The sequence below is a fragment of the Oncorhynchus mykiss genome, chromosome 9 (assembly GCF_013265735.2).
Source record: "Oncorhynchus mykiss isolate Arlee chromosome 9, USDA_OmykA_1.1, whole genome shotgun sequence".
NCBI lineage: Eukaryota > Metazoa > Chordata > Actinopteri > Salmoniformes > Salmonidae > Oncorhynchus > Oncorhynchus mykiss.
This window is the reverse complement of record NC_048573.1, coordinates 58,460,602-58,486,284: the sequence shown is the minus strand read 5'-3', so window position 1 is coordinate 58,486,284 and position 25,683 is coordinate 58,460,602. Positions and strand designations below refer to the sequence as shown.

The following is a 25,683-nucleotide window of genomic DNA, read 5'->3' as shown; positions in this document are numbered from 1 at the left end:
CTCTGCCTTGTCTCAGGATGGTAAGTTGGTGGTTGAAGATATCCCTCTAGTGGTGTGGGGGCTGTGCTTTGGCAAAGTGGGTGGGGTTATATCCTTCCTGTTTGGCCCTGTCCGGGGGCGTCCTCGGATGGGGCCACAGTGTCTCCTGACCCCTCCTGTCTCAGCCTCCAGTATTTATGCTGCAGTAGTTTATGTGTCGGGGGGCTAGGATCAGTTTGTTATATCTGGAGTATTTCTCCTGTCCTATTCGGTGTCCTGTGTGAATTTAAGTGTGCTCTCTCTAATTCTCTCTTTCTCTCTTTCTTTCTCTCTCTCGGAGGACCTGAGCCCTGGGACCATGCCTCAGGACTACCTGACATGATGACTCCTTGCTGTCCCCAGTCCACCTGGCCGTGCTGCTGCTCCAGTTTCAACTGTTCTGCCTTATTATTATTTGACCATGCTGGTCATTTATGAACATTTGAACATCTTGGCCATGTTCTGTTATAATCTCCACCCGGCACAGCCAGAAGAGGACTGGCCACCCCACATAGCCTGGTTCCTCTCTAGGTTTCTTCCTAGGTTTTGGCCTTTCTAGGGAGTTTTTCCTAGCCACCGTGCTTCTACACCTGCATTGCTTGCTGTTTGGGGTTTTAGGCTGGGTTTCTGTACAGCACTTTGAGATATCAGCTGATGTACGAAGGGCTATATAAATAAATTTCATTTGATTTGATGAAATACAATTTGTAGATATTGCCAAAGCAGTATAGTGGTACAGCATTTCAGTAAATACAGTACAATGCAATGAGGATAATGAAATACAGTTCATTTCAGTAGTAATAATAATAGATATACAGGTGTAACCAATGTGAAATGGCTAGCTAGTTAGCGGTGGTGCGCGCTAATAGCGTTTCAATCGGTGAAGTCACTCGCTTTGAGACCTTGAAGTAGTGGTTCCCCTTGCTCTGCAAGGGCCGCGGCTTTTGTGGAGCGATGGGTAACAATGCTGCGTGGGTGACTGTTGTTGATGTCTGAAGAGGGTCTCTGGTTCGAGCCCGGGTATGGGCGAGGGGATGGACTAAAGTTATACTGTTACACAGGTACAACACTACTACTGTTATATTGTGTCATTCTAAACAGAAAATGTCAAATAAATAAACAACAAAATTAACACGGATGATGGTTACACTATGCATCCTTCTAAGTTATATACAATTGAAAAACTACAGATAATTCATGTTCATGGGATGTTCCTCAAACTTTGGCAATCATATACTGTACATATCTGGCAATAATATTTGCGGTTTCTCCCTCACCCAGAATAATTCCCAGTTTTATGTCATTAGGAAATACACAGAAGTTGGATATTGATAGAGATGTTTTCTTGAAAAAATATCCTCTTATTTGGGAGTATTTCTCGCAGCGGAGGAAAAAGTTCATTTCTGTAACAATCTGATTGATTTCCCTGTGTGTTTGAATAATACAGCTGTTTAGTGTTTTTAGGGGACTGTTTTCAGGGTTCAGCTCTTGGGTTTCCAGTGCTTTGAATTGTATGGATGTTTTGGGGCTATATTTCAATTTAAATGGAATCTTCAGAGTTCCACTCTGCATGCATTATTTGGTTATTTCTTTTGGCTATTTAAGATAATTCTGCAGAATTCTGTATGTAGGTTTTATATTTGTTTTTTCTCCCAATTGTTATAATCGTAAAAACAGTTTGGACCCATAACCTCACTTCCATACAGTGCAATTGGTAAAATTACACTTGACATTTTTGCACCAGATTTGGATATTAATGTTTATTTTTTAGAATTTTATTTTTATGAAGTAAAATGCTTTTTTCTTTTAGTACATTCACTGCTAAACCAAATCCACCAGAGGCACATACTTTTTGTCCCAGGTAGTTATACCATTGGGCATGTTCAACCATGGTATTTCCTCATTTGAAGGAGTGTCTGCTGCAGATAGAGGAGGGTTTAATATTAGGGATTAGTGGGTGTAGATCTGCTTGAGGAATCTGATTGAAACAGCAGGGATGTTGCTCCGGGGGTGACTAAACTGGCTCAGAGGAGAAGCAGTGATCGTGGTCAACTGACGCAAGACCCCACAACATTGAATCTGTTCAGAGGTGAAAAATCTTACAACCGTTTATGCCCCCCTCTTCTATAAAATGGTAATGTACTTTTTGGCATTCATAGAATCCATTGGTTGATGTCATGAGCACACAGCTGTGCGAGTGTACATAGACTATGTGCTTATGCATGTGCGTTTGTATGTGTTTTAATGGAGCACTATAGACAGTATTGAGGTGGTCTAAGTGACAGACAGACACCCAGACAGACATTGTGTTAGTGGTCAAACACTGACCTTGGCTGTCTGGGGAGCTCTCTCTCTCTCTCTCTCTCTCTCTCTCTCTCTCTCTCTCTCTCTCTCTCTCTCTCTCTCTCTCTCTCTCTCTCTCTCTCTCTCTCTCTCTCTCTCTCTCTCTCTCTCTCTCTCTCTCTCTCTCTCTCTCTCTCTCTCTCTCTCTCTCTCTCTCTCTCTCTCTCTCTCTCTCTCTCTCTCTCTCTCTCTCTCTCTCTCTCTCTCTCTCTCTCTCTCTCTCTCTCTCTCTCTCTCTCTCTCTCTCGTGCACTCTACATTGCTCTGTTCTCTCCATCTCCAGGCTCTCTTTCACTATCTCTCTTCTGAATGCTGTCACAACACTTCTCGTTCTCAATCCCCTCCCTAGAGGAGACAAAACACGCTCCTCTCTTTGAGCCGCTTCTTTCCCCTGCCTGGTTGTCCTTCCCATACTAATGGCCTGCCATAAATCTTTGTCTGTCTCTCTCTCTCTCTTTTCATTTGTTATTTCAATTGAAGACAAATAAGAAACTTGCATGGCTTCTTAGGCAATGCCAAATGGAGTTAACAGTGTGAAGCGTACCTGTATTTTTCATTTGTCAAGTCTAATGAAGTTGTCCACGACAAACACTTGTCATGCCACTGAATCAAGCATTGTTCTTGTATTTTCTCCTCTCTTTGGCTGGTTCCTATTCCTTTAGTTTGTCTACACAGGATACACCATCTTCAGGACCAATGAGGGATTGGGTATACAGAAGAATAGCCGTATTCATGACTGACAGGTCTGAGAACACTCAGAAAAAATATGTAGGGGGGGGTGCCTCTGCATTAATTATCAATGAGAGGCAGTGAGATGGCTTTGAGGTTGGCGTCGTACAGGTTAATGGTTGTTGTGCATTAGATTGGAAGGATAATTCATCTTGACATGTTGTGATGCCTTATACATCCACTGGTCCATTATGTCAGCTAAGTTCATTACCTATAACCTCTGACTTTACACTTAGCGCCTTTTTTCTATCTAGAACCTAAAATGCTTCTTCGGCTGTCCCCATAGGAGAACCCTTTGAAGAACCCTTTTTGGTTCCAGGTAGAACACTTTTGGTTCCAGGTAGAACCTTTTTGGAGTCCAAGTAGAATCCTTTCCACAGAGTGTTCTACATGGAACCTTAAAGGGTTCTACCAGAAACCAAAAAGGGTTCTTCGAAGGGTTCTCCTATGGGGACAGACAAAGAACCCTTTTTTCTTAGAGTGTAGCAGTGTCCCATTGTATCCAATGACAGTCAAGTCAAATTGCGGGTGACAGAGAGAAGAATATTTATTGTTAATTCCTTCACTAAAGGTGTATGTAATAACAGGCGAATAGATACTGAGATCCATGCCATTATATATTCCCTACATAAGGTACAATTTTCGGAGCAGCACAGTAGGGGGGAGGATGGGGGAGGAGGTGGATCGAGGGGAGGGGGAGAAAGAGAGAGGGAGATGAAAGAGAAACAGGGAGTTCAAAGGGGTGAGTGAAAAGCGAGGGGGCGATGCTGATAGAGAGCAGCACAGGGGGAAGGGGAGGTGAGGAAAGACGAGTGAAATACAAGGACAAAGAGAGAGGGAAGGAAGGAGCTTTCGAGGAATAGTAGATAATGAGGGTGTGAATGTCTCACAACTCCATGCTTGTTGGTAAATATTTGAAACACACAGAGGAACCCCCAGGGAGGTGTCTTAGTGGTTGAGGCTTAATGAGGTGTTATCTCAGCCATTTTAGCTGCAGATTGATATAATATCTACAGTACACCAGACTCTGTGAGAAGGGAAGAAATGCTCCTGTAAAGGTGTCCACATGCTTCCCAGACCCCATTTTGTGACTTTTTTGATTGTTTTGGACTTCGGTAAGAGTTTTTTCGGGTGTTTAGGAACACAACATTTTTCTTGAGGCAAGCCGAAGTCGATAGCCAAAGTCTACTCCCCTTTGTCAGTGATTGGTCAACAGTAGGGATTCATCAGTAAATTCTTTGTTGTTATTCAATGAGAGATGACTCGTTTCCATCCACATTTTACATTTAGAAATACTGCATCAAAGTACAAAACGTCACAAAAACGTCACAAAATGTCCTCATAATATATGCACAAACTCTTCCGAAATGTTCAGGCTGGGAGCAAACACGTTCGGTTTGCCTGGCCGACTTCGGCTAACCGCCAGCCAAACTGAAGAATGTTGACGTCTTAAGTCGCTCTGAATAAGAGCGTCTGCCTGAAGACTAAAATGTAAAAAAATGAAGACAAAGACTGGGAATGGGTGGTGAACACCCACCCAGCAGTAAAGGAGTATTTGTAAAATGTATCGCATCATAAACTCTATGCTGAAGCGAATTCTTCCCAATGAATACTTATAAAATACTATAAAATGATGCAGAAAAATACATGATAAAAAGTTCACAACATTTCTTCCATATTTGTGTTCAGACTTTATGCTGCCCGGGCCCTGCATGTGCCCTCCACATATTGAATTCTACTTGTTGGACAAGTGATTTTTCTCATCTCCCATGTTTTGAAGGTTGTAAAAGTCACCTCTTCACAAAATCAATTAATCTGGAGACATGTTCAGTGCCCTCTGGTCCCAACCCAGATATTTGATATGACAAGAAAACATTTCAAGTGGACAGTGGGCAGTGGTGAGGGCCGACACATGGACAACGCTGAGCTGCTATTGATTAAAGTACTGCTAAAACAATTGGACAAATTAAACTAACAAGTATTTTGGGTAAATAGCAACACTGGAGGCATATACCAGTAAGCAGATGTATTTTTGTTGGTTTCTGCAAACCTCTTTAGGAGCTGTATGTATTTGTTATTGTCCAAGAATTTCCTCTTCTTCTATCTTCCTTCCCCCATTATGTCTCTCTCAACCTCTATCTCTACCTCTATCTCTCTACCTCTACCTCTATCTCTCTCAACCTCTATCTCTCTACCTCTCTCTCTCTCTACCTCTACCTCTATCTCTCTACGTCTACCTCTATCTCTACCTCTACCTCTATCTCTCTACCTCTACCCCTCTCTCTACCTCTACCTCTATCTCTCTACCTCTACCTCTCTACCTCTACCTCTATCTCTCTACCTCTACCCCTCTCTCTCTACCTCTATCTCTCTACCTCTACCCCTCTCTCTCTACCTCTACCCCTCTCTCTCTACCTCTATCTCTCAACCTCTATCTCTCTACCTCTACACCTCTCTATCTCTCTACCTCTACCCCTCTCTCTCTCTCTACCTATATCTCTCTACCTCTACCCCTCTCTCTCTCTCTACCTCTATCTCTCTACCTCTAACCCTCTCTCTCTCTACCTCTATCTCTCTACCTCTACCCCTCTCTATCTCTACCTCTATCTCTCTACCTCTACCCCTCTCTCTCTACCTCTATCTCTCTACCTCTATCTCTCTACCTCTATCTCTCTACCTCTACCCTCTCTCTCTCTCTACCTCTATCTCTCTACCTCTACCCCTCTCTCTCTACCTCTATCTCTCTACCTCTATCTCTCTACCTCTACCCCTCTCTATCTCTCTACCTCTACCCCTCTCTCTCTCTCTACCTCTATCTCTCTACCTCTACCCCTCTCTCTCTCTCTACCTCTATCTCTCTACCTCTACCCCTCTCTCTCTACCTCTATCTCTCTACCTCTACCCCTCTCTCTCTCTACCTCTATCTCTCTACCTCTACCCCTCTCTCTCTACCTCTATCTCTCTACCTCTACCCCTCTCTCTCTCAACCTCTATCTCTCTACCTCTACCCCTCTCTCTCTCTACCTCTATCTCTCTACCTCAACCCCTCTCTCTCTCTACCTCTATCTCTCTACCTCTACCCCTCTCTCTCTCTACCTCTATCTCTCTACCTCTACCCCTCTCTCTCTCTACCTCTATCTCTCTACCTCTACCCCTCTCTCTCTACCTCTATCTCTCTACCTCTACCCCTCTCTCTCTCTACCTCTATCTCTCTACCTCTACCCCTCTCTCTCTCTACCTCTATCTCTCTACCTCTACCCCTCTCTCTCTCTACCTCTATCTCTCTACCTCTACCCCTCTCTCTCTACCTCTATCTCTCTACCTCTATCTCTCTACCTCTACCCCTCTCTCTCTCAACCTCTATCTCTCTACCTCTACCCCTCTCTCTCTCTACCTCTATCTCTCTACCTCTACCCCTCTCTATCTCTACCTCTATCTCTATACCTCTACCCCTCTCTCTCTCTACCTCTATCTCTCTACCTCTACCCCTCTCTCTCTCTACCTCTATCTCTCTACCTCTACCCCTCTCTCTCTCTACCTCTACCTCTATCTCTCTACCTCTACCCCTCTCTCTCTCTACCTCTATCTCTCTACCTCTATCTCTCTACCTCTACCCCTCTCTCTCTCAACCTCTCTCTCTCTACCTCTATCTCTCTACCTCTACCCCTCTCTCTCTACCTCTATCTCTCTACCTCTACCCCTCTCTCTCTCTACCTCTCTCTCTCTACCTCTACCCCTCTCTCTCTCTACCTCTATCTCTCTACCTCTACCCCTCTCTCTCTCTACCTCTATCTCTCTACCTCTACCCCTCTCTCTCTCTACCTCTATCTCTCTACCTCTACCCCTCTCTCTCTCTACCTCTATCTCTCTACCTCTACCCCTCTCTCTCTCTACCTCTATCTCTCTACCTCTACCCCTCTCTCTCTACCTCTATCTCTCTACCTCTAACCCTCTCTCTCTCTACCTCTATCTCTCTACCTCTACCCCTCTCTCTCTCTACCTCTATCTCTCTCTACCTCTATCTCTCTACCTCTACCCCTCTCTCTCTCTACCTCTATCTCTCTACCTCTCTCTCTCTCTACCTCTATCTCTCTACCTCTACCCCTCTCTCTCTCTACCTCTATCTCTCTACCTCTCTCTCTCTCTACCTCTATCTCTCTACCTCTACCTCTCTCTCTCTCTCTCTCTCTCTACCCCTCTCTCTCTCTACCTCTATCTCTCTACCTCTATCTCTCTACCTCTACCCCTCTCTCTCTCAACCTCTCTCTCTCTACCTCTATCTCTCTACCTCTACCCCTCTCTCTCTACCTCTATCTCTCTACCTCTACCCCTCTCTCTCTACCTCTATCTCTCTACCTCTACCCCTCTCTCTCTACCTCTATCTCTCTACCTCTACCCCTCTCTCTCTCTACCTCTATCTCTCTACCTCTACCCCTCTCTCTCTCTACCTCTATCTCTCTACCTCTACCCCTCTCTCTCTCAACCTCTATCTCTCTACCTCTACCCCTCTCTCTCTCTACCTCTATCTCTCTACCTCTACCCCTCTCTCTCTCTACCTCTATCTCTCTACCTCTACCCCTCTCTCTCTACCTCTATCTCTCTACCTCTACCCCTCTCTCTCTCTACCTCTATCTCTCTACCTCTACCCCTCTCTCTCTCTCTACCTCTATCTCTCTACCTCTACCCCTCTCTCTCTCTACCTCTATCTCTCTACCTCTACCCCTCTCTCTCTACCTCTATATCTCTACCTCTACCCCTCTATCTCTCTACCTCTATCTCTCTACCTCTACCCCTCTCTCTCTCTAGCTATCTCTCTACCTCTACCCCTCTCTCTCTACCTCTATCTCTCTACCTCTGCCCCTCTCTCTCTACCTCTATCTCTCTACCTCTACCCCTCTCTCTCTCTACCTCTATCTCTCTACCTCTACCCCTCTCTCTCTCTACCTCTATCTCTCTACCTCTACCCCTCTCTCTCTCTACCTCTATCTCTCTACCTCTACCCCTCTCTCTCTCTACCTCTATCTCTCTACCTCTACCCCTCTCTCTCTCTACCTCTATCTCTCTACCTCTACCCCTCTCTCTCTCTACCTCTATCTCTCTACCTCTACCCCTCTCTCTCTCTACCTCTATCTCTCTACCTCTACCCCTCTCTCTCTCTACCTCTATCTCTCTACCTCTACCCCTCTCTCTCTCTACCTCTATCTCTCTACCTCTAACCCTCTCTCTCTCTACCTCTATCTCTCTACCTCTACCCCTCTCTCTCTCTACCTCTATCTCTCTCTACCTCTATTTCTCTACCTCTACCCCTCTCTCTCTCTACCTCTATCTCTCTACCTCTCTCTCTCTCTACCTCTATCTCTCTACCTCTACCTCTCTCTCTCTCTCTCTCTACCCCTCTCTCTCTACCTCTCTCTCTACTTCTCTCTCTCTCTCTCTCTCTACCTCTCTCTCTCTCCCTCTCCCTCTACCCCTCTCTCTCTCTACCTCTCTCTCTCTACCTCTCTCTCTCTCTCTACCCCTCTCTCTCTCTACCTCTCTCTCTCTCAACCTCTCTCGACCTCTCCCTCTACCCCTCTCTCTCTCTACCTCTATCTCTCTACCTCTATCTCTCTACCTCTATCTCTCTACCTCTATCTCTCCCTCTACCCCTCTCTCTCTACCCCTCTCTCCCTCTACCCCTCTACCCCTCTCTCTCTCTCTCTCTCTCTATCTCTCTCTCTACCTCTCTCTCTCTCTCCCTCTACCCCTCTCTACCTCTCTCTACCTCTCTCTCTCTCTTTCTCTCTCTCTCTACCTCTCTTTCTCGCCCTCTACCCCTCTCTCTCTACCCCCCTCTCTCTCTCTCTCTCTCTCTCTCTCTCTCTCTCTCTCCCTCTACCCCTCTCTCTCTACCTATCTCTCTCTCTACCTCTCTCTCTCTACCTCTCTCTCTAACTCTACCCCTCTCTCTTTCTCCCTCTACCCCTCTCTCTCTCCCTCTACCCCTCTCTCTACCTCCACCTCCACCTCTCTCTCTCTCTCTCTCTCTCTCTCTCTCTCTCTCTCTCTCTCTCTCTACCTCTCTCTCCCTCTACCCCTCTCTCTCTACCTATCTCTCTCTCTCTACCTCTCTCAACCTCTCTCTCTAACTCTACCCCTCTCTCTCTCCCTCTACCCCTCTCTCTACCTCAACCTCCACCTCTACCTCTCTCTCTCTCTCTCCCTCTACCCCTCTCTCTCTCTCTCTCTACCTCTCTCTCTCTCCCTCTACCCCTCTCTCTCTATCTCTCTCTCTCTCTCTCTCTCTCTCTCTACCTCTCTCTCTCTCCCTCTACCCCTCTCTCTCTACCTCTATCTCTCTACCTCTACCCCTCTCTCTCTCTACCTCTATCTCTCTACCTCTACCCCTCTCTCTCTCTACCTCTATCTCTCTACCTCTACCCCTCTCTCTCTCTACCTCTATCTCTCTACCTCTACCCCTCTCTCTCTCTACCTCTATCTCTCTACCTCTAACCCTCTCTCTCTCTACCTCTATCTCTCTACCTCTACCCCTCTCTCTCTCTACCTCTATCTCTCTCTACCTCTATTTCTCTACCTCTACCCCTCTCTCTCTCTACCTCTATCTCTCTACCTCTCTCTCTCTCTACCTCTATCTCTCTACCTCTACCTCTCTCTCTCTCTCTCTCTACCCCTCTCTCTCTACCTCTCTCTCTACTTCTCTCTCTCTCTCTCTCTCTCTACCTCTCTCTCTCTCCCTCTCCCTCTACCCCTCTCTCTCTCTACCTCTCTCTCTCTACCTCTCTCTCTCTCTCTACCCCTCTCTCTCTCTACCTCTCTCTCTCTCAACCTCTCTCGACCTCTCCCTCTACCCCTCTCTCTCTCTACCTCTATCTCTCTACCTCTATCTCTCTACCTCTATCTCTCTACCTCTATCTCTCCCTCTACCCCTCTCTCTCTACCCCTCTCTCCCTCTACCCCTCTACCCCTCTCTCTCTCTCTCTCTCTCTATCTCTCTCTCTACCTCTCTCTCTCTCTCCCTCTACCCCTCTCTACCTCTCTCTACCTCTCTCTCTCTCTTTCTCTCTCTCTCTACCTCTCTCTCTCGCCCTCTACCCCTCTCTCTCTACCCCCCTCTCTCTCTCTCTCTCTCTCTCTCTCTCTCTCTCTCTCCCTCTACCCCTCTCTCTCTACCTATCTCTCTCTCTACCTCTCTCTCTCTACCTCTCTCTCTAACTCTACCCCTCTCTCTTTCTCCCTCTACCCCTCTCTCTCTCCCTCTACCCCTCTCTCTACCTCCACCTCCACCTCTCTCTCTCTCTCTCTCTCTCTCTCTCTCTCTCTCTCTCTCTCTCTCTCTCTCTACCTCTCTCTCCCTCTACCCCTCTCTCTCTACCTATCTCTCTCTCTCTACCTCTCTCAACCTCTCTCTCTAACTCTACCCCTCTCTCTCTCCCTCTACCCCTCTCTCTACCTCAACCTCCACCTCTACCTCTCTCTCTCTCTCTCCCTCTACCCCTCTCTCTCTCTCTCTCTACCTCTCTCTCTCTCCCTCTACCCCTCTCTCTCTATCTCTCTCTCTCTCTCTCTCTCTCTCTCTCTACCTCTCTCTCTCTCCCTCTACCCCTCTCTCTCTACCTATCTCTCTCTCTCGCTACCCCTCTCTCTCTACCCCTCTCTCCCTCTCTCTCTACCCCCCTCTCTCTCTCTATCTATCTCTCTCTCTCTCTAACTCTACCCCTCTCTCTCTCCCTCTACCCCTCTCTCTACCTCCACCTCCACCTCTACCTCTCTCTCTCTCTCTCTCTCTCTCCCTCTATCCCTCTCTCTCTCTCTCTCTCTCTCTCTCTCTCTCTACCTCTCTCTCTCTCCCTCTACCTCTCTCTCTACCTCTCTCTCTCTCCCTCTACCCCTCTCTCTCTACCTCTCTCTCTCTCTCTCCCTCTACCCCTCTCTCTCTACCCCCTCTCTCTCTCTATCTATCTCTCTATCTATCTCTCTCTCTCTACCCCTCTCTCTTTCAACCTCTACCCCTCTCTCTCTCTCTCCCTCTACCCAACTCTCTACCTCCACCTCTACCTCTCTCTCTCTCTCTCTCTCTCTCTCTCTCTCTCTGCTGAAACAGACATGTCTGGCTAGACCAGCCATACCACCCATAAACCCACTCTCCTCACTTTATGACCTCCAAACTAATCACAAACCTGTCGAGCAGGAAGGTGATAGAACTAGAGCAAAGCTGTTGACAAACACACACACACACACACACACACACACACACACACACACACACACACACACACACACACACACACACACACACACACACACACAATCATAAAAATAAGCTTTACCAGAGAGAGGTGTTCCCAAGGGAAAATGTGCAGCCACCATGATAAAGAGGCAGATGAGTTGACTAATAATAGGTCTGTTTTGAGGTGAGTACCAAGGCAATTAGTGAGAGTCAACAGGTATTTCTGTTTACAGATAATTCACTTTGGATGCCTATAGACCCCGAACCCTCACTGAGTAGTAATCAGGTTTCTCCGGTTTATATATGGGAGAATTCCCTACGAATATTGCTGTGTTGAGGCTTAGTATTTCAGAGCGAGAGAGTGATGGAAGAGAGAGAGACAGAAAGTGGTATGGGCGTGTGTGTGTGACCATGTGGAGCCGTTTGGATATTTGTAGCAAGAGAAGAAGTCAATCAATACACAGATACTGAGAGGAAGAGAAGAAAAGGGGCAGATCAGATTCAATCTAAAGATAGCAGAGGGAGAGAATGTGAGAGACAGATATTGGCTTAGATAGTCTGTCAGAGGGCAAAGTCAATTTCATTGTCAAGTTGTCATATCACTGTACTCCAGTAGCGGCTGGTGGAAGGAGCTATAGGAGGACGGGCTCATTGAAATGGCTAGAATGGAATCAATGGAACGGAGTCAAACATGGTTTCCATATGTTTCAATATAAAGATTCTGTGATCTTTACGTGTGTGCTTGTGTATGTGCATACACATGCCCAGACGTACTCGCTCTCAGTAAATATGTCAGTGGGCTGTCTGTGTGTTTGCACAGTGTGTATGTCAGAACATGCCTGTGTCAGTGTGAAAAATAACATTTTAGGCTTGTTTAATGACTTCAGTTGCCACGGCAACAGCCTCCCATTGAAACCCATTCTACAGAGAGAAGAGAGAGATAGACAGGATTGGGGGAAAGACTGAGGGGAGGATGGGTAGATGGAGGGGTAGACTGAAGGGGGGTGGGTGTGTGTTGGGTGCAGCACAAAATGGATACTGTGCTCCTACCGTGTTGTGTGGGTATATACATTTTCAGTTTGCTATGCATTACACATATAGTACAACTAATATCTCAACTAATGCTTACTACAAACACATAGGCAGACATAAAAATATGGGTGTGTACTGTGCAAGACATGGCACCAGCCAGCAACTCATGAATAAGTTCCTCCAGCAAGAGAAGCGTGTGTTCAGACCAACGCTGTGTGTAAACCATGGATTGCTGAGCCATGTATTGGCCATTGCGAGGCTTTGAAGCCATCGGTCAACCATATCGACACTCCCCAGGAGTACCAGTCCTCCATAGGAACGTATTTCAATTAAAAGGACAAAATGACATGTCTTGAAGTATTTTTTGTTGTAGTAGGGACAGTAGAATTAGTCATCTCTAAAAAAATATATATTGAACAAAAATATAAATGCAACAGGCAACCATTTCAAAGATTTTACTGAGTTACAGTTCATTTAAGGAAATCAGTCAATTGAAATTAAATAACTAGGCCCTAATCTATGGATTTCACACAACTGGACTGAGTTTTTCCCTACAAAAGGGCTTTATTACAGACAGAAATACTCAGGTCATGAAACATGGGACCCACACTTTACATGTTACGTTTATATTATTGTTCAGTGTACTTTGAGGAAAATGTTTAAATACACTGCTCTAAGAAATACAGGGAACACTAAAATAACACATCCTAGATCTGAATGAATGAAATATTCTTATTAAATACTTTTTTCTTTACATAGTTGAATGTGCCGACAACAAAATCACACAAAAATGATCAATGGAAATCAAATTTATCAACCCATGGAGGTCTGGATTTGGAGTCACACTCAAAATTAAAGTGGAAAACCACACTACAGGCTGATCCAACTTTGATGTAATGTCCTTAAAACAAGTCAAAATGAGGCTCAGTAGTGTGTGTGGCCTCCACGTGCCTGTATGACCTCCCTACAACGCCTGGGCATGCTCCTGATGAGGTGGCGGATGGTCTCCTGAGGGATCTCCTCCCAGACCTGGACTAAAGCATCCGCCAACTCCTGGACAGTCTGTGGTGCAACGTGGCATTGGTGGATGGAGCGAGACATGATGTCACATATGTGCTCAATTGGATTCAGGTCTGGGGAACGAGCGGGCCAGTCCATAGCATCAATGCCTTCCTCTTGCGGGAACTGCTGACACACTCCAGCCGCATGAGGTCTAGCATTGTCTTGCATTAGGAGGAACCCAGGGCCAACCGCACCAGCACATTGTCTCACAAGGGGTCTGAGGATCTCATCTCGGTACCTAATGGCAGTCAGGCTACCTCTGGCGAGCACATGGAGGGCTGTGCGGCCCCCCAAAGAAATGCCACCCCACACCATGACAGACCCACTGCCAAACTGGTCATGCTGGAGGATGTTGCAGGCAGCAGAACGTTCTCCACGGCGTCTCCAGACTCTGTCATGTCTGTCACATGTGCTCAGTGTGAACCTGCTTTCATCTGTGAATAGCACAGGGCACCAGTGGCGAATTTGCCAATTGTGGTGTTCTCTGGCAAATGCCAAACGTCCTGCATGGTGTTGGGCTGTAAGCACAAACCCCACCTGTGGACGTCGGGCCCTCATTACCACCCTCATGGAGTCTGTTTCTGACCGTTTGAGCAGACACATGCACATTTGTGGCCTGCTGGAGGTCACTTTGCAGGGCTCTGGCAGTGCTCCTCCTGCTCCTCCTTGCACAAAATTGGAGGTAGCGGTCCTGCTGCTGGGTGGTTGCCCTCCTACGGCCTCCTCCACGTCTCCTGATGTACTGGCCTGTCTCCTGGTAGCGCCTCCATGCTCTGGACACTACACTGACAGACACAGCAAACCTTCTTGCCACAGCTCGCATTGATGTGCCATCCTAGATGAGCTGCACTACCTGAGCCACTAGAGTGAAAGCACCGCCAGCATTCAAAAGTGACCAAAACATCAGCCAGGAAGCATAGGAAATTAGAAGTGGTCTGTGGTCACCACCTGCAGAACCACTCCTTTATTGGGGGTGTCTTGCTAATTGCCTATAATTTCCACCTGTTATCTATTCCATTTACACAACAGCATGTGAAATTTATTGTCAATCAGTGTTGCTTCCTAAGTGGACAGTTTGATTTCACAGAAGTGTGATTGACTCTGAGTTACATTGTGTTGTTTAAGTGTTCGCTTTATTTTTTTGAGCAGTGTATATATATATATATATACAGTTGAAGTTTACATACACCTTAGCCAAATACATTCAAACTCAGTTTTTCACAATTCCTGACATTTAATCCTAGTAAAAATTACCTGTCTGAGGTTCCCTGTCTTAGGTCAGTTAGGATCACCACTTTCACCATTTTAAGAATGTGAAATGTCAGAATAATAGTAGAGAGAACGATTTATTTCAGCTTTAATTTCTTTAATCACATTCCCAGTGGATCAGAAGTTTACATACACTCAATCAGTATTTGGTAGCATTGTCTTTAAATTGTTTAACTTGGGTCAAACGTTTCGGGTAGCCTTCCACAAGCTTCCCACAATAAGTTGGGTGAATTTTGGCCCATTCCTCCTGACAGAGCTGGTGTAACTGAGTCAGGTTTGTAGGCCTCCTTGCTCGCACACGCTTTTTCAGTTTTGCCCACAAATGTTCTATATGATTGAGGGCATGACTTTGTGATGGCCACTCCAATAGCTTGACTTTGTTGTCCTTAAGCCATTTTGCCACAACTTTGGAAGTATGATGCTGCCACACCCATGCTTCACGGTTGTGATGGTGTTCTTCGGCTTGCAAGCCTCCCCCTTTTTCCTCCAAACATAATGATGCTTATTGTGGCCAAACAGTTCCATTTTTGATTCATCAGACCAGAGGACATTTCTCCAAAAAGTACAATCTTTGTCCCCATGTGCAGTTGCAAACTGTAGTCTGGCTTTTTTTGGAGCAGTGGCTTCTTCCTTGCTGAGCAGCCTTTCAGGTTATGTCTACATACGACTCATTTTACTGTGGATATAGATACTTTTGTACCTGTTTCCTCCAGCATCTTCACAAGGTCCTTTGCTGTTGTTTTGGGATTGATTAGCACTTTTCGCACCAAAGTACATTCATCTCTAGGAAACAGACCGCGTCTCCTTTCTGAGCGGTATGACGGCTGCGTGGTCCCATGGTGTTTATACTTGCATACTATTGTTTGTACAGGTGAACGTGGTACCTTCAGGCATTTGGAAATTGCTCCCAAGGATGAACCAGACTTGGAGGTCTACAATTTTTTTTCTGAGGTCTTGGCTGATTTCTTTTGATTTTCCCATGATGTCAAGCAAAGAGACACTGAGTTTGAAGGTAGGCCTTGAAATGCATCCACAGGTACACCTCAAATTATGTCCATTAGACTATCAGAAGCTTCTAAAGCCATGGCACCATTTTCTGGAATTTTCCAAGCTGTTTAAAGGCACAGTCAACTTAATGTACCCACTGGAATTGTGATTGAACAATTTTTTGTCCTAACTGTCATGATCGTCTAATGAATTAACAGACCAAGGCGCAGCGTACGTAGAGTTCCACATGTTTAAGCAAATGAAACTCACAAAAACAACAAAAAAGAATAAACGATACATGACGCAAATGCAGTGCTCACAGGCAACTACACACAAACAAGATCCCACAAAAGCCACTGGGGAAATGGCTGCCTAAATATGATCTCCAATCAGAGACAACGATAAACAGCTGCCTCTGATTGGGAACCATACCAGGCCAACATAGAAATAATTAACCTAGATAGGAACACTGGGGAGGGTAGGGGGTGACTAGTGTTGGCCTTGGAGCCGGGTAGAACGCCGTGCCCAGACTGGACATCGGCGCAGAGGAAGGCTCCTCCCATGGAGTGGGACTGGACGCCATGCCTGGACTGGGCACTGGCGCAGAGGAAGGCTCCTGCCATGGAGCGGGACTGGACGACGTGCCTGGACTGGACATCGGCACAGAGGAAGGCTCCTGCCATGGAGTGGGACTGGACGCCGTGCCTGGACTGGACATCGGCACAGAGGAAGGCTCCTGCCATGGAGTGGGACTGGACGCCGTGCCTGGACATCGGCGCAGAGGAAGGCTCCTGCCATGGAGCGGGACTGGACGCCGTGCCTGGACTGGACATCGGCGCAGAGGAAGGCTCCTGCCATGGAGCGGGACTGGACGCAGTGCTCGGACTGGGCATCGGCGCAGAGGAAGGCTCCTGCCATGGAGCGGGACTGGACGACGTGCCTGGACTGGACATCGGCACAGATGAAGGCTCCTCCCATGGAGTGGGACTGGACGCCGTGCCTGGACTGGACATCGGCACAGAGGAAGGCTCCTGCCATAGAGTGGGACTGGACGCCGTGCCTGGACTGGTCATCGGCGCAGAGGAAGGCTCCTGCCATGGAGCGGGACTGGACGCCGTGCCTGGACTGGACATCGGCGCAGAGGAAGGCTCCTGCCATGGAGCGGGACTGGCCGGGGACCGTCGCCTGAAGCTCCGAACAGGGGACCGTCGCCTGAAGCTCCGAACAGGGGACCGTCGCCTGAAGCTCTGGACCGGGGACCGTCGCCTGAAGCTCCGGACCGGGGACCTTCGCCTGAAGCTCCAGACCGGGGAGGCGCACTGGAGGCCTGATGCGTGGGGCCGGCACAGGTGGCACCGGGACTGGTGACACGCACTTCAGGGCGAGTGCGGGGAGCAGGCACAGGACGTACCGGACTGGGGGGACACACTTCAGGGAGAGTGCGAGGAGGAGGCACAGGAAGTACTGGACTGTGGAGGCGCACTGGAGACCTGGTGCGTAGAGCTAGCACAGATGGTGCCGGAACAATGACACATGTCGCATGGCGAGTGCGGGGAGCTGGCGCAGTACGTACTGGGCTGTGGAGGCGCACTGGAGACCTGGTGCGTAGGGCTGGCACAAATTGTACCGGAACGGTGACACACACTTCAGGGCAAGTACGTGGAGGAAAAACAGGACGTACCGGACTGGGGAGGCGCACTGGAGGCCAGATGTGTGAAACCGGTGCAGATTACACTGGATTGGTGTCACGCTCCTTAGCACGCTCACGCTGCAGCACTCTCATCGCCACCACCTCTCTCCGGAATCTTTCATTGAGTTCCTCCATCGACTCCCTGATGGTCTCTGGCTCATTCCTTGGCTCCGCCGACCACCCGTGTGCCGCCCCCCTCCCTGCGTCTGCTTCCACGGAAGGCTTTTGTCTCCAGCCATAATTTCCTCCTACCTCATCCCCATACTGGTATTTATTTATTTATCTTACTCCTTTGCAACCCAGTATCTCTACTTGCATATTCATCTTCTGCACATCTACCATTCCAGTGTTTAATTGCTATATTGTAATTACTTCACCACCATGGCCTATTTATTGCCTTAACTCCCTTATCTTACCTCATTTACACTCACTGTATATAGACTTTTTGTTTTCTTTTGTTCTACTGTATTATTGACTATGTTTTGTTTATTCCATGTGTAACTCTGTGTTGTTGTATGTGTCGAATTGCTATGCTTTATCTTGGCACGGTCGCAGTTGCAAATGAGAACTTGTTCTCAACTAGTCTACCTGGTTAAATAAAGGTGAAATACATTTTTAAAATTACACAACTGTAAAAAAAAACATATATTAAATGATGTGAGCTAAACATAACAAAAACACACATATTATATAAATATACAGTGCCTTGCGAAAGTATTCGGCCCCCTTGAACTTTGCGACCTTTTGCCACATTTCAGGCTTCAAACATAAAGATATAAAACTGTATTTTTTTGTGAAGAATCAACAACAAGTGGGACACAATCATGAAGTGGAACGACATTTATTGGATATTTCAAACTTTTTTAACAAATCAAAAACTGAAAAATTGGGCGTGCAAAATTATTCAGCCCCTTTACTTTCAGTGCAGCAAACTCTCTCCAGAAGTTCAGTGAGGATCTCTGAATGATCCAATGTTGACCTAAATGACTAATGATGATAAATACAATCCACCTGTGTGTAATCAAGTCTCCGTATAAATGCATCTGCACTGTGATAGTCTCAGAGGTCCGTTAAAAGCGCAGAGAGCATCATGAAGAACAAGGAACACACCAGGCAGGTCCGAGATACTGTTGTGAAGAAGTTTAAAGCCGGATTTGGATACAAAAAGATTTCCCAAGCTTTAAACATCCCAAGGAGCACTGTGCAAGCGATAATATTGAAATGGAAGGAGTATCAGACCACTGCAAATCTACCAAGACCTGGCCGTCCCTCTAAACTTTCAGCTCATACAAGGAGAAGACTGATCAAAGATGCAGCCAAGAGGCCCATGATCACTCTGGATGAACTGCAGAGATCTACAGCTGAGGTGGGAGACTCTGTCCATAGGACAACAATCAGTCGTATATTGCACAAATCTGGCCTTTATGGAAGAGTGGCAAGAAGAAAGCCATTTCTTAAAGATATCCATAAAAAGTGTTGTTTAAAGTTTGCCACAAGCCACCTGGGAGACACACCAAACATGTGGAAGAAGGTGCTCTGGTCAGATGAAACCAAAATTGAACTTTTTGGCAACAATGCAAAACGTTATGTTTGGCGTAAAAGCAACACAGCTGAACACACCATCCCCACTGTCAAACATGGTGGTGGCAGCATCATGGTTTGGGCCTGCTTTTCTTCAGCAGGGACAGGGAAGATGGTTAAAATTGATGGGAAGATGGATGGAGCCAAATACAGGACCATTCTGGAAGAAAACCTGATGGAGTCTGCAAAAGACCTGAGACTGGGACGGAGATTTGTCTTCCAACAAGACAATGATCCAAAACATAAAGCAAAATCTACAATGGAATGGTTCAAAAATAAACATATCCAGGTGTTAGAATGGCCAAGTCAAAGTCCAGACCTGAATCCAATCGAGAATCTGTGGAAAGAACTGAAAACTACTGTTCACAAATGCTCTCCATCCAACCTCACTGAGCTCGAGCTGTTTTGCAAGGAGGAATGGGAAAAAATGTCAGTCTCTCGATGTGCAAAACTGACAGAGACATACCCCAAGCGACTTACAGCTGTAATCGCAGCAAAAGGTGACGCTACAAAGTATTAACTTAAGGGGGCTGAATAATTTTGCACGCCCAATTTTTCAGTTTTTGAATTGTTAAAAAAGTTTGAAATATCCAATAAATGTCGTTCCACGTTGTTGTTGATTCTTCACAAAAAAATACAGTTTTATATCTTTATGTTTGAAGCCTGAAATGTGGCAAAAGGTCGCAAAGTTCAAGGGGGCCGAATACTTTCGCAAGGCACTGTATGTGCTTTTTTATGTTACGCTCACATAATTTCATTTCAATGTATGCATTAAGGCTAATATGGCTAATTGAGTGACTGTCAGTGACTGACATAACAAGAGAAAAACTGCTGAGGCACAGCCACATTTTTTAAATGCATCTTGTGTATTCTACTATTCTAGTAGTAGAACTCTCAACAGTAATTATTTTTAATTTGTTCACTCTGATATGTCACGACCCACATTAACATGGTGCTTGCCTATGGAGCAGCAAGGGAAACTGCCCCTCCCTTCCTTACTTTAAGGCTATGCTCAAATCAACAATGGAAAGTGCCCCTCCCTTCCTTACTTTAAAGCTATGCTCAAATCAGCAAGGGAAACTGCCCCTCCCTTCCTTAATTTAAGGCTATGCTCAAATCAGCAAGGGAAACTGCCCCTCCCTTCCTTATTTTAAGGCTATGCTCAAATCAGCAAGGGAAACTGCCCCTCCCTTTCTTACTTTAAGGCTATGCTCAAATCAGCAAGGGAAACTGCCCCTCCCTTTCTTACTTTAAGGCTATGCTCAAATCAGCAAGGGAAACTGCCCCTCCCTTCCTTATTTTAAGGCTATGCTCAAATCAGCAAGGGAAACTGCCCCTCCCTTCCTTACTTTAAGGCTATGCTCAAATCAGCAAGGGAAACTGCCCCTCCCTTCCCTACTTTCAGGATATGCTTCTTTATTGAGGAAAATGTGCTTACTATGACTGTGATATGCAGTTGTCTCACCTTAAGATGAATGCACTAACTGTAAATCTCTCTGGAGCTAAATGACTAAAATGTAAATGTAGCATACTTTAGAAAGGATGCATTAAGGTGTCTAACAGAATAAATGTGACAAAAACAAATGAGGACATTACATGTATTTCTATAGCTTCCAAAATATATTTTAGTGAAGGAGTGCCAAGATGGAGGCACAGTGGCTTCAACACAGCACATCTATCAGTCATCTAGTGTATAAATCATGGGTTCAGACAGACAAAACTGTCTGTTCTTCTCTTGCATTGCTGTAAACACTGTCAGTGTAATGTTGCATTGTAGTGTCAGTGTAATGTGGCATTGTAATGTCAGTGTAATGTTGCATTGTAATGTCAGTGTAATGTTGCACTGTAATGTCAGTGTAATGTTGCATTGTAATGTCAGTGTAATGTTGCATTGTAATATCAGTGTAATGTTGCATTGTAATGTCAGTGTAATGTTGCATTGTGATGTCAGTGTAATGTTGCATTGTAATGTCAGTGTAATGTGGCATTGTAATGTCAGTGTAATGTGGCATTGTAATGTCAGTGTAATGTGGCATTGTAATGTCCGTGTAATGTGGCATTGTAATGTCAGTGTAATGTTGTAATGTCAGTGTAATGTTGCATTGTAATGTCAGTGGAATGTTGCATTGTAATGTCAGTGTAATGTTGCATTGTAACGTCAGTGTTATGTGGCATTGTAATGTCAGTGTAATGTGGCATTGTAATGTCAGTGTAATGTTGCATTGTAATGTCAGTGTAATGGTGCATTGTAATGTTGCATTGTAATGTCAGTGTAATGTGGCATTGTAGTGTCAGTGTAATGTTGCATTGTAATGTCAGTGTAATGTGGCATTGTAATGTCAGTGTAATGTGGCATTGTAATGTCAGTGTAATGTTGCAATGTAATGTCAGTGTAATGTTGCATTGTAATGTCAGTGTAATGTTGCATTGTAATGTCAGTGTAATGTTGCAATGTAATGTCAGTGTAATGTTGCATTGTAATGTGAGTGTAATGTGGCATTGTAATGTCAGTCCAATGTTGCAATTTAATGTCGGTGTAATGTTGCATTGTAATGTCAGTGTAATGTTGCATTGTAATGTCAGTGTAATGTTGTAATGTAATGTCAGTGTAATGTTGCATTATAATGTCAGTGTAATGTGGCATTGTAATGTCAGTGTAATGTTGCAATGTAATGTCAGTGTAATGTGGCATTGTAATGTCAGTATAATGTTGCATTGTAATGTCAGTGTAATGTTGCATTGTAATGTCAGTGTAATGTTGCATTGTAATATCAGTGTAATGTTGCATTGTAATGTCAGTGTAATGTTGCATTGTAATGCCAGGGTAATGTTGCATTGTAATGTCAGTGCAATGTTGCATTGTAATGTCAGTGTAATGTTGCATTGTAATGTAAGTGTAATGTTGCATTGTAATGTCAGTGTAATGTGGCATTGTAATGTCAGTGTAATGTGATATTGTAATGTCAGTGTAATGTGGCATTGTAATGTCAGTGTAATGTTGCATTGTAATGTCAGTGTAATGTGGCATTGTAATGTCAGTGTAATGTTGCAATGTAATGTCAGTGTAATGTGGCATTGTAATGTCAGTGTAATGTTGCATTGTAATGTCAGTGTAATGTGGCATTGTAATGTCAGTGTAATGTTGCATTGTAATGTCAGTGTAATGTGGCATTGTATTGTCAGTGTAATGTTGCAATGTACATGAATAGCATGAATCTCATTTAACTGAGTCTAATTTGGATGTGTATTTATGCATTTTTGTGAAAAGCCCTGGGCCCGGTTTCCAAAAAGCATCTTAAGGCTAAGTTCATCCTTAAGGTTAAGTTCATCCTTAAGGCTAAGTTCATCCTTAAGGCTAAGTTCATCCTTAAGGCTAAGTTCATCCTTAAGGCTAAGTTCATCCTTAAGGCTAAGTTCATCCTTAAGGCTAAGTTCATCCTTAAGATGCTTTTGGGAAACCGGTCCCAAAACAAAGCACAAAACCTCAAGAGACATGCAGTGTTTTAGAAAACCGTGAAATTGTTCTCTTTTATTTGGCATTATGGAGTTTTTAGAAATTCTGTATTTACAATATTGTCATGTGGTGAGTTCTTTTAATTTAAGAATTTTATTTAAATGGAAATTTCAGCCTTTGGATGAAAGGAAAACATGCTTTATTATCAAACTGTCAGTGTATTCTGTTTGGAATGCTGATGGTCTAGCTACATGCCTATGTGATCATCTTGACACACCCTTTGCCATCTGGCCTTCACAGGTTGCATGAGAGCACTGGTGGTAACCTTGATTTCTGCCAATAGAACAGTGGTGTATGTGTCTCAGTTCTGTCGGTGTATCCTCCCTTTATCCAGGCAGAGGCTCTCTTGTGTGCTCTTTGGAGGCATTGGGTACAGACTGGCTGGACCACAGTGCATGCAAACAGGTTCCATGCTACATCACCCAGACGGGACAGAGAACAGAAGTCTTCTGCCCAGTCAGAGGACTCAGTGATAAACCACCACTGTTTTACTCCCCACCCCTGCTTGTTTGGGTCTCAGACAGTGGCTCACACAGTCTGCCAGAGAACTTTGCTGTCTATAAAAGCTGATCATCTTTTGTGTGGTTAGAGCTCCCTCCCTTGGGCATACCTTTATGTATCGCTTATTACACAATTGTTTGAACGCTTGATCAGTGAAGGGATTTGATTTTACACTATATCAATACACACTGACCCAGCATGTGGTCTCTGTCATCAAGGCTGACCTCTGAAAAAGGGTCAATGAATTTACCGCCAGTCTCCCTTGCATGCTTCAGACTACACACACACAGACACACACACACACATAGGCAACCAAGCATACACACAAGCACGCAGACACACACACACACCCGGGGGATCAGCAAAGTCACTCAAGCCTACCTATTCATCCCTGCTCTGTGAAGCGCTCAAATCAATTACTCCTGTCATCTTTTGAGGGCAAACAGCAGAAAAATAGCCCTCTTTATCCTTCCTTCCTTCTTTCCTTTCCTTCCCTCCCCTTTTTCTTTTTCCCATTCTGTCTTTTCCTTTCCTTTGCCTGACTCATTAGTCTACCACTTGCAGTCATGTCGTCGCCCGTTGTTCTCTTTCTTGGCTTTGCCTCAGGCACCAGATGCAACTCTGATAACTGGCACAGACTCACATGTCCTGACTCTTTGACATACGACCATAACAATAGAATAACAATCCATACGGTATACATCCCTATGCTTGTTGTGACACGTCTGATACATGAGAACATATAGTTATTGAAGCTGATTCCTGGGCATTATCTTTTTATGTGGGGTGTTTATTCAGTCTCACAGACGTTACCACAAACTCATGAAGCAAAAACTATATTCACATGGTACATGGGAGCACACCTAGATCTTGCAGTTGCCAAATGTTGCTGTTTGCTGAGGCTGTAACCGTGGCAACCCTTCAGTGCACCCCCTGGACAAAAACTATTTTGGCGCTGAGCTAAAATGCCTACATTTAATGAATTATGCATCTTTGTCAGATAAAAAGATAATCATGAATATTCCTGCATTATTCGTTTTTTTTACAATAATAATCAGACTCGTTAGATTGATGTTATTGTTATTTTTCTCTTTGTGTTTTTGTATTCTAATAGTCCATCATTAGGGTGGTTGTAGTTACATTGTTCATGGTCATTTTACTGTGTGCACCTCTGTAATTGCTTGTGGGTGTTATTACTTTGAACTGTTAATCAATAGTTTGATCATTTTAATTAATACATGCATTGCGCTTGTTCATATGGATGGGGTGTTGAAACCATTGAGCATACAAATGATCTGTCAGCTGGTTTGCTGAATGACTGACATTAGACCTATATGACGTCAGCATATTGACGCCCGTCTCTGTTGCTACAGGTGGTGCCACCAGAGCATTGTGACTGAGTTGTGGCTGAGCACGACTCGAGATACAGTGCCTTCGGAAAGTATTCAGACCCCTTGACTTTTTCCACATGTTGTTAGGTTACAGCCTTATTAATTTTTTCCTCATTAATCTAAACACAATACCCCATAATGACGAAGCAAAAACAGGTTTTTAGAAATATTTGCATAAGTATCAGTACTCAGTACTTTGTTGAAGCACCTTTGGCAGCGATTACAGCCTTAAGTCTTCTTGGGTACGACGCTACAAGCTTAGCACACCTGTATTTGGGGAGTTCCTCCCATTCTTCTCTGCAGATCCTCTCAAGCACTGTGAGGTTAGATGGATAGCGTTGCTGCACAACTATTTTCAGGTCTCTATAGAGATGTTCGATCGGGTTCAATTCCGGGCTCTGGCTGGGTCACTCAAGGACATTCAGAGACTTGTCCCGAAGCCACTCCTGCATTGTCTTGGCTGTGTACTTAGGGTCGTTGTCATGTTGGAAAGTGAACCTTCACCACAGTGTGAGGTCCTGAGCTTTCTGGAGCAAGTTTTCATCAAGGATCTCTCTGTACTTTGTGTAACAGTATAACTTTAAACCGTACCCTCACCCGGGCGCGAACCAGTGACCCTTTGCACACATCAACAACAGTCACCCACGAAGCATCGTTACCCATCGCTCCACAAAAGCCGCGGCCCTTGCAGAGCAAGGGGAACCACTACTTCAAGGTCTCAGAGCAAGTGACGTCACCGATTGAAACGCTATTTAGCGCGTACCACCGCTAACTAGCTAGCCGTTTCACATCCGTTACACTTGCTCTATTCATCTTTCCCTCGATCCTGACTAGTCTCCCAGTCCCTGCCGCTGAGAAACATCCCTACAGCATGATGCTGCCACCACCATGCTTCAACGTAGCGATGGTGCCAGGTTTTCTCCAGACATGACACTTGGCAATAAGGCCAAAGACTGACTTTTGGCAATCTCCAAGTGGGCTGTTATGTGCCTTTTACTGAGGAGTGGTTTCCGTCTGGCCACTCTAACATAAAGACCTGATTGGTAGAGTGCTGCAGAGATGGTTGTCCTTTTGGAAGGTTCTCCCATCTCCACAGAGGAACTTGAGCACTGGCAGAGTGACCATCGGGTCCTTGGTCACCTCGCTGACCAAGGTCCTTCTCCCCTGATTGCTCAGTTTGGCTGGGCAGCCAGCTCTAGGAAGAGTCTTGGTGGTTCCCAACTTCTTCCATTTAAGAATGATGGAGGCCACTGTGTTCTTGGGGACCTTCAATGCTGCAGACATTTTTTTGTTCCCTTCCCCAGTTCTGTGCCTTGACGCAATCCTGTCTCTGAGCTCT

General features: G+C 45.3%; 1 protein-coding gene across 2 annotated transcripts in view; it reads right to left on the bottom strand.

Annotated features, from left to right (window-relative positions):
- Window positions 1–25,683, bottom strand: part of LOC110532488 (PDZ domain-containing protein 4) — a 48,428-nt gene that overhangs the window by 10,074 nt on the left and 12,671 nt on the right. The window lies entirely within an intron of this gene.